The 9,796-nt window shown below is 34.6% G+C and overlaps 1 pseudogene; it reads left to right on the top strand.

Annotated features, from left to right (window-relative positions):
* The first annotated feature begins 5,095 nt into the window (after window positions 1–5,095).
* On the top strand, window positions 5,096–7,281 carry LOC122292203 (annotated as a pseudogene).
* Window positions 7,282–9,796: the final 2,515 nt, after the last annotated feature.

Below are 9,796 nucleotides of genomic sequence, written 5' to 3'. Positions count from 1 at the left end.
TGGAAAATCTTCTAAAGCCATTGATCTCCACCCAAAAGTTATTGTTGAGAGAGAGAGAGAGAGAGAGAGAGAGAGTTGAGATTTGTGAGTAAATATTGCTCTTGTAAGTCACTTTGTATTTGTAATCTCCTTTTAAGAAAATCCACTACAACTCCTTGGACGTAGGTAAGTTGCCAAATAATGTAAATCTGATGTCGTGTAATTGTGTATACTTGATTCTTGTATTTCTTTCACTGTCTGTCACGTTATTGCGTTGTTATGTGGTGTTTTCACTATATACAATGACTCGCCTTCATTTTATAATTTCACATTTGCATTTAAAATATTTTTTCCATAAAAAAAAAAAAGGTTTTCGATAGGATGCTTTTATGTAGGAAAATAGAAAGAAAAATTAAAAAAAAAAATCCTTCTTCATTGATCACAAATTGCACGGATTGAAGGCAGGCAGGCAGCAGCTGAAAACCCAACGCACACTTATTAATCCTATTGGATGGATTGAAGTTGGTAGCATCCGGAATCAATATATATGTGTTAAATATACGATTTAAGTAATTAAATCTATTTTCCATCAGTTTAACCTTATAGAATATGCGGTAATTTCTCAATTTGCACCCTTTCTTTTGTCCAAACCCAACAATACATCGTAGGTGGAGGACAAGGTTTCATGAGAGGAAGTCAAAACAACCTAAATCTTCTCGACCTCTATTGAAATATGAAATATTTGTAACACCCCTAAGGATTGAATGAACAATCTCACTTCGAGGGTAAGACGAGAGGAAGAAGAATAAACTTGAAAATAAAATTTTTATTATTTTTCTGGATACCTTACTATTGCATTCTCAACCACTGCAAATACTGACTTCTGCTAACCAGTGAGCCCTAGGCTAACTTAGAGCATCCTCATTCCATTCCTCATCCTCATCCCTATAATTTAATTCAAAATCACATTTTCTCAAATTTTTTCCTAAATTTTATTCATCTTTCAAAAACCTCATACATCTCATTCCCCATCCTTATCTCTATTCTATTAAACAATATTTTTTTATTCTTTTTTTATTATTTTTTTCTTTCACTCATATTTACAAATTTAACTACTCAATATTTTTTCTTATTTTTTGAACTATTACTCTAGTGAATATTTTAAACAAAAATTTAAATTATTTTTTTGTGAATATGATAATATTTTTAAAATTAATTTTTTTATATTTTCGTAATTAATTAAATTATTTTTAAAATTATTATTTAAAACTATAATAAATATGAGTATGAGAGAAAGTGTAGATGATTAAAAAATTATTTATTTTATATATTAGAATAAAATATTAATAAAAATAATTTAGAGAATGAATAATGAGTCTCCAAATATGAGGACTTACTGTTTATTCCCTAAACATTTTTCTTAAAATAGGGATCCGGATGCGGAGGTATTTTGATCAAAACTTTAAAATAAATTCTAAATTATAAGAAATATGATGCTTTGGAAAATTAGATGGAGATGCTCTTAACAAGACTTTAAACATAAAGACAACTCAATCAAGGCTAACAACATTAAATGGGCCATGACCGGGCTCACAACTATCTTTTGAAAATAAAAGTAGTGGCCACAGACCAATAAAACGAACAGGAACCAAAGCCCACAATAACTTCACTCCACTCTGTTCATGTCCGGGAGTGTGACAACATTCCCCAGACAATCTGCACGCGCTACCACCTCTTTCTTATTGAAATAGCATCACATGCAGCCCCCCGCAATACACTATGCTTGCTTGGCACCCACGCGGTTCGCGTTGCGGTGCTCGCAGTAGCGTCCCCGCGTGCACATGACTCCCTTGCGGTGGGTGCTGCTGTGCTGTTAGCAGCATTTCGGCCATCGGGATTGATTTTTTAGTTTTATTACGTATAAGTAAAACTATATATTAATTTATGTATTAATAATAATTTTCTTATATTAAAAATTTAAATTAATAATATTTTTAATAAATTTTATTTTTTGATTAATTATATTAAATTAATACACATATTAGTATGTAATTACTCTTATAATTAATTTTTTTTTTTTCATAGAGCCGCACCACCCTCGTTCGGGGAAACACTGCCAGGTCCCGTTACATCACTACCCCTGCCACTATTTTTAGCAATAAAAATAATAAGCTTGCGTTCCTAAAAATAATATAAAGAATTAGTTGTTTTTTCTAATTTCTTAAATATTAAGTATGCAAAATAGTATTATTTATTTTTTAAATAGAATATCAAAATAAAGGTTGTTATTTTCATACATGAAGTTTTAATTTTTTTTTTTCGAGTAATCTTAAGTTAAATATGATTTTTATACTATTATTAAATAGTTTTATTTGCACACACAAATTTTAAAATTTAATATTATTGTTAGATTTAAATCTATGACATAGCAACTATTTGAGTCTTATATTCTATTTTTGTTACTCAAATCACATCCTATAAACTAGTGAGACATAGACATGTTCTCTCGAATGCTGCAAATGCAAGGAAAATTAATGAAAAGAAAGAAAAAATTTCAGTTAGCCAACCAATGGAAAAGGAAAGTAAACAGGAGTCATCTAGAATGTCAACTACACGTAACAATATTAATTTCCTACCTATGGATGTTAATAGAAGCTACCCAGATGTAATTGCTCAATACATGTACAGGAGCTTTCAATTTCTATGGATGTTAATAGAAGCTACCTAGAAGCTTTCGGGGAGTCCATAGAAGCTCAATACACATAGACAAAACAAAGATTAAGACATTGTTCAAAACAGAACATAACTTTCACTTGGGAGGACGTAATTACTCAATACACAGGAGCTTTCAATTTCTATGGATGTTAATAGTAGCTACCTAGAAGCTTTCTGTGAGTCCATAGAAGCTCAATACACATAGACAAAGCAAAGATGAAGAAATTGTTCAAAACAAAGCTTAACTTTCATCTTGGGAGGCCGATGCAGAGTTACTCGTGAGAGTAGGTGCAAGATGCAGGCTTCAAATCGTGGCTTGGCTTGACTCAATTTTTCGTTGGAGATGACGACAGGAATGGTGGTCGGTGACGTCAGGGAGGGAGGGTAGGTGGGTGCAAGATGGAGGCGTTGATGTTGAAGTGTCTGTATTGAACTTGTGATCTCGTCGTATTAAAATACTCATTGATGACATACTCGTCGGATTTGGGGCACGGGGAGTGGTGGTCAGTGACATCAGGGATGGGGGACAGGTGGGCACGAGATGGTGGAGGGGAGGATAGGGTTCAAGGTCCGCTAGAGGGAAAGCATGTTTGGCAAATTTTCTCTTAGACGATGCGGTGCACTCCACGTAATATGGTAACTGGGAGCCGGCACACTGAAGCGGCATAGTAGAATTATTTATACGAAACTGCTACGTTCAGTCACAACATATAGTCGCTACGAAGTTGCCATGTCATCATTTGATTTTATTTTTTTCTAAAGAAAAATGAAAAACAGAGCCAAAAACTTTAGGACTGATTCCCACTTCTTGCTCCTTTGTTCTACTACCTCATCTTCATGCTCACAGAAGGTTCGTGGCTTCGGGGTGCTCTGGACCTACAGCCGTCGGGGCTAGCATAAGACCCCTTTCTCCTTGCATTCACACCATCCTCCATAACTCTGCAGAACCACCGTGCAGTGGCTAATTCCATGAAACTTTCTGTGAGGACCAACCATCGACCTCACTAGAAATCTCGAAGGGTTTTAGTTCAATGACAACGGCTTTAACATGAGCCATTTTTACCTTCCAGCCAATCAAAGCTCCAACATTCAAAAAATCTCGAGACCATCGAAATGTAGTTACAAGCGAAAGAGAAAATGAAAGTGTACAGAGAGAAAAAAACGAAAGTGTACGGCACTATTAGCGTATATGTTCCATCATCACTTTTGTTTTTTTGACAAATTCCTCTTTAAGAATGAATATAAAAGAAAATCTCTTGGCACTGGACACGAGACAAAAGCCTTGTTGCAGCCCTTAAATTAGTAATCATAGCCCTCCTATTATCCACATTAATATAGACAAAGATTGTTTGAAATGAAAAGCGTGCAAGTTTTTCAGCCATCGACAATGGAGTAGGGCGGCACTGTAGGTGAGAGAAAAAATGCAATATGTGTAAATAAGAAAAATAGATTCTTGAACGAAAAAAGAATCTAGAACGGAAAAAGAAAGATAGGAGAAAATTACATCAAAAACCTCAAAAAGAGAGGAAAAGCAACTGTTCGGAGAAGATAATAGAGGCTCTTATGGGTGAGAGAAAAAAGAGAAATGATATTTACAGTCGTGGTTGTGCAAGCGGCGTGCAGTCACTTTGAAAAAAATGAATTAATATGGAACTCACATGAAAAAAAAATTAACTTTTTAATCATGAACTCTACTCTTTTTTAAAATAATTACGCAATATTTATAATTTTACAATTATATGTAATATTGCTAAAAAAAATCAAAAAAATAGAAAGGAGAGAGAAAGAGAGAGTGGAAGAAAGGTGAACTAAACTAAAGTAAAAGGGGGGACCAATTTTGTCAAACGATTGCGTGCCGACTCCTCCAACTGACCGCATATAGAGTTTTTCTTATTTATAAATTATTTCTCTTTTGTTATAGGTCCTTACAAAAACGGTCTAAATAGTTGAAATTCCCACTAGAGTTGGTGAGATGCATGGGACTTTTGAAGAAGTATTGACAAATTTCACAGTTCGCATCTTACTCTCTGAGTGTTTCATACACAAGACATTAGATATCTAACCAGCAAAAATATAAACAGAAATGCTAAACTTTTTTTTTTATTTTTTTATTTAGTGATTAATGAATTATTTTTTAATAATATTTTAATTTTTTAAAACTATTTAAAAGTATTAAAAAACATAAAACAAAAGTAAAACAAAAAGACATAAATTACACTATCAAAACTCTCCGTCCGGATTCCATGTGTGGCTTTATAGCAACTCAAGTGCAAAATACCAGATGCATAAGTTAATTATTACCGCCCAAGTAACAAAACTAAGGATAAAAAGGTAATTTTAGACATCATAAAAATCTATATGTTTGTGTAGCTGAACATAAGAAACCACCAATTTTAATTGGGAAAATTCATCCTGAGACCATGGAAATCATTTCTCATCTACTTGCAATTGCAGGGGTTTTGGTGTTGGTGCTATTGTACAATCTGTGGAGAGTGAAAACTGCAAGTCATAGTAAGGGTATGTTAGCCCCAGAACCATTGGGTGCCTTGCCAATTATTGGCCACCTTCATCAACTTCGTTCCCAAAACACAATGGCCAGAACCTTGGCTGCTATTGCTGATAAACATGGTCCCATCTTCATGTTCCGGTTTGGCATGAAACCTGCACTTGTGATTAGCAGCCATGAAGCAGTCAAGGAGTGCTTCACCACAAATAATAGGGTTTTGGCTGCACGCCCCATGTCTAGCCAGGGAAAGTACCTTGGTTATGACTATGCAGGATTTGGATTTTCCTCTTATGGATCATGTTGGAGTAAGGTGCGAAAGCTAGCAGTATCAGAACTCCTTTCCGATCGCCGGCTTGAGAAGCTCAAAAACATGTACGTCTCAGAGGTGGATACTTTGATTAAAGATCTCTACTTTGTTTGCAGGAGCAACGAACACAACCCAGTCAAGGTGGTGATTAGTGAATGGATTGAGGGCCTAGCCTTGAATATAATCACCAAAATTATAGCGAGGAAGAGATATTTTGGTTACGCCAATGGTGGAAATGATGGAGAGGCAGCACGAATAAGGAAAACTATAAGTGAATTCATGTATTTAGCTGGGGCTCCTAACATGTTTGATCTAATTCCATTTCTTAGATGGATTGATTTGAAGGGCCAAGTGAAATCTATGAAGCGTGTTGCAGGGGAATTGGACTCTCTAATAGGAAGTTGGGTTGAAGAGCATACTGCGAGGAGGGAGCTCAAGACTGACGAGCAAAGCCACGAGCCAGACTTCATCGATGTCATGCTATCACTAATTGAGGAGGATTCCATGTTTGGTTATCCCCGAGAAACCATTATCAAGGCAACTGCAATGGCATGTATAATGTTAGTAGTGATTTTTTTGTAAACGCCAAAATCGTACGGCAGAAGAGAATCTTGCCCCAATTCTACCATAACAAGTAAACCTCTTTTTCCGTCAATTATTAAATTTTTTATTTTAAAAAATACAAGTTAGTTTAATAATTGGTAGATAATAATATATTATTTGAACGTGGTTGAAGTGTGACGAGAGTGTAGTGCATAAAATAAGTTTGAAATCATTCCATCAAACATTTCTCCATATTGTTATTAAGTCCACATCTACAAAACTGGTCATGGATAGATTTACACACCTCATTTAATCAAAGGAAAAATTTAGTTGCAAGTACAATATTCACTAATCTACGCACCAATTTAATGTGATTAGTTAAAAAAAGAGATTTTATTGAAAATAATGTTAATTTAAATTTAAAGTATGAAGAAATCAATATTAGTACGCAGATTAGTACGCGACTTTGCTTGTATGTAGCAAAATTCTTGATCAAATAAGATTCTTATTTATGAGCTAACTGATGTTTCTCTGACCAATCTTTTAATAAATTTGAGCTTTATTTCTTTTATTTGTCTAATTATGACCCTATTTTTATGTTGTAGACTCTCATCTTGGGTGGTTCTGAGACCATATCTCTTAACTTGACATGGCTCATATCCTTATTGTTAAATAATAAACATGCTTTGAAACGTGTTCAAGAAGAACTAGATCTCAAAGTTGGAAAGGATAGATGGGTGGAAGATTACGATATTAAAGATTTGGTTTACTTCCAAGCCACAGTCAAAGAATCATTGCGCTTATACCCACCAGCCCATTTATTAATTCCACACGAGGCAATGGAAGATTGTCAAGTTTGTGGCTATCACATTCCAAAGGGAGCTCGTTTGTTTGTGAATGTGTGGAAGTTGCATCGAGACCCAAGGGTTTGGAAGGAGCCTAATGAATTTTTGCCTGAGAGGTTTCTCTCAAGCCATGCAAGTATGGATGCTTCAAGGCAACATTTTGAATTCATACCATTTGGGTATGGAAGAAGATCTTGTCCTGGAGAGATGTTTGCCTTGCAAGTATCGGAATTGACACTAGCTCGTTTGCTTCAAGGATTTGAGTTAATAACGCCATTGGACAAGCCGGTGGACATGAATGAGCGGTTAGGCATCACCTTGGCCAGGCAACTCCCTTAGAAGTTGTCTTCACTCCGCGCCTTTCTTCCAAACTCTATGAATGCTAGAGATACATTCCAACTATATATTGTTGGGAGCTGTTCTGACACAGAGACGATTCTAAATAAAGGAGGGACGAAATTTAACGTGGTTCGGCAATTGCCTACGTCCACAGCTGCTGTAATTTCACTATAAAACGATTTTTACAGAAAACTCTCTCTCACCCACTCTCTACACTGTCTGCACACACGCAGCACACACTCTCTTCTTTCTTCTCTACACTTCTCTGCTGCACTCACTGATGCTCACTTAAGCTCTCCTATTTATAGGAGAGCATATCAGTACGATGCAGCAATTTGCTGCATGATTCAAGGGGGAGGTGGGGAGGTGCCTAATAATACAAAGGAGCATACGGTGCAACGGTGCATTCGGTGTTTTTCGGTGCACTGTTCACTGTTTTTGTCTCCACCTGCAACATATATGCTTGGTTGCCTAGAATAATCTGCTTTTAGCAAGTACATGCAGCTTGTTTGGTAGTTAGAATGCAGCCTTTTTGTGTTGTGGTAATTTGTTGTATGGAATTGGAAAATGCTTACATGTTAATAACGTGAGAGTTATTTTCTTCTCAAGCAATGTCTAAAGTACACTATTTACATAATTTAAATGGCCAACTTTAATTTATAAGATTCAAATTTTAAAATTTATTTTTAAAATAAGATTACATCATATATATACATTTTATCAGTTGTGTTGTCCACACTGGCTTAAAAATTTAATTCTACATAACATAATAAGAGCATTCTAAATGTAATGTCCCAATCTCGGAGGTCCAAAGAGTTAGCTGCTATTACCTAATAATCAACTTCAACAATACTAATATATTCTCCAAATCCAAATATATATTTCCAAGGACTCCAAATCAAATATAAATTCCTCTAATTTGATTAACTACACATACTCATTTATCAAATCCTCAATATAATAAACCAAATAAAATAGATCAACTGCTCCACATATCTCAAATAACATAATAAAATGAACCAGAGTTTACATAAGTCTCCATAAATCATCTAAACATATTAAAATCCATCTACTGAATAAAATAAATCCCCTAACAACAATAGTACCATGAGGTACTCAACTACCATCCTCAGTTAATCTTGCCAATGCATTCTATTACTGATCCTTAACTGAACTATCAAAGTCATTAAAAATAGTGCGAAATAAAAGGGTGAGCTATCAACAATTTAATAAGCAGATGACATATACTAACATGTAAACATGAACATTTATAGAGTTCAAAATATGGAACAAAAAATTTACTTTTAGAATGCAGAATCAAAACATGTTATCAAAATATTAAAGTGAAACTTTCAGAAACATTCTTATTCAAAAATCTTTTGGCGTATCAAAATCTAAGACATCATCTTCATATCATATTGGGGCATCAAAATAGAATAGAGGCCATGTTTAACCCTCATGATAGAGTTATAAACCATCATTATACTCGTGGCGGGGCCGTATACTACTATTGTACCCTTGGCAAGATAGGTTGTATACCACTATTATACCCGTGGCAGGGCCTTAACGGAATAGATTTAGAAAAAAAAAATAGATTATAATCAGATACTAAATCAGAACAGCAAGCCAAAGGTTTTCAGATGTCATATCATATCAAATAGAGTACAAAGTAGATTCAGATCAGTCTTGCATTTTCATAAACATAATCAGAGCATTTTTATAAACTATGCACAAATTCTCAAATTTTCATAATCGCTCTTTTTTAAAAAATCAGAAACTAAATGCCAAAAAAAAAAACTTGCTTATATCTACATCAGTCATAACAAAAATACTTTATCTTTAAACACATTTTATGAGTATATGCATAACACAAATCTGAGGTTGTTTTCAGATTTCTTTTCAAAACAAATATGCATATTTTTAAAACCAACCCCAGTCATTTTCTTTTATACAAAGACTAGTATAGGAACCCTGCTTACCTGATTCTTGCCGTGTATAGGTTATGACTTAGATCCGACCTCTAACAGTATCACCACCTAATCAATAAACGTTTACCAATCAATTAATAATACAAACAAGCATGCCACTAGCTTATTTAATAAAACTCCAAACCAGCAAATACCTTAGTCCCGAGCATCTACACAACTCGCAATAGGTTAAATACAACCAGCTCAACATGATCAACCTAATAACAATCATAGAGTAAACCTAGCCAGCCACATATCTCACCCAAACAACCATACTCAGCAACTCAACATCCCCTTTTTAAACCACTAAATCACATATCAATTCAAACAATCCACTACTCAATTTTAATAGTATCTTATGGACTCACAACAGCTAACGTCAACTCAACAGTTAATACTCAAACCTAGAACAACCAACAAAATAAATAAGTAACCCAAACAGCCACATAACTTCATCCACACAATCACATCAAACCCAATAATTCACCTAAAACCTCGATACAACCGACTTATAATTCATAATAGCCATATAACTATCATTCATTAGAAATTCTAGCAACCATAATTTACTTATATTGCACATGTAACAATGCCA

The sequence above is a fragment of the Carya illinoinensis genome, chromosome 13, assembly GCF_018687715.1.
Source record: "Carya illinoinensis cultivar Pawnee chromosome 13, C.illinoinensisPawnee_v1, whole genome shotgun sequence".
NCBI classification, from domain to species: domain Eukaryota; kingdom Viridiplantae; phylum Streptophyta; class Magnoliopsida; order Fagales; family Juglandaceae; genus Carya; species Carya illinoinensis.
Note: the sequence above shows the minus strand (reverse complement) of the source record. Positions and strands in the feature narration are given on the sequence as shown.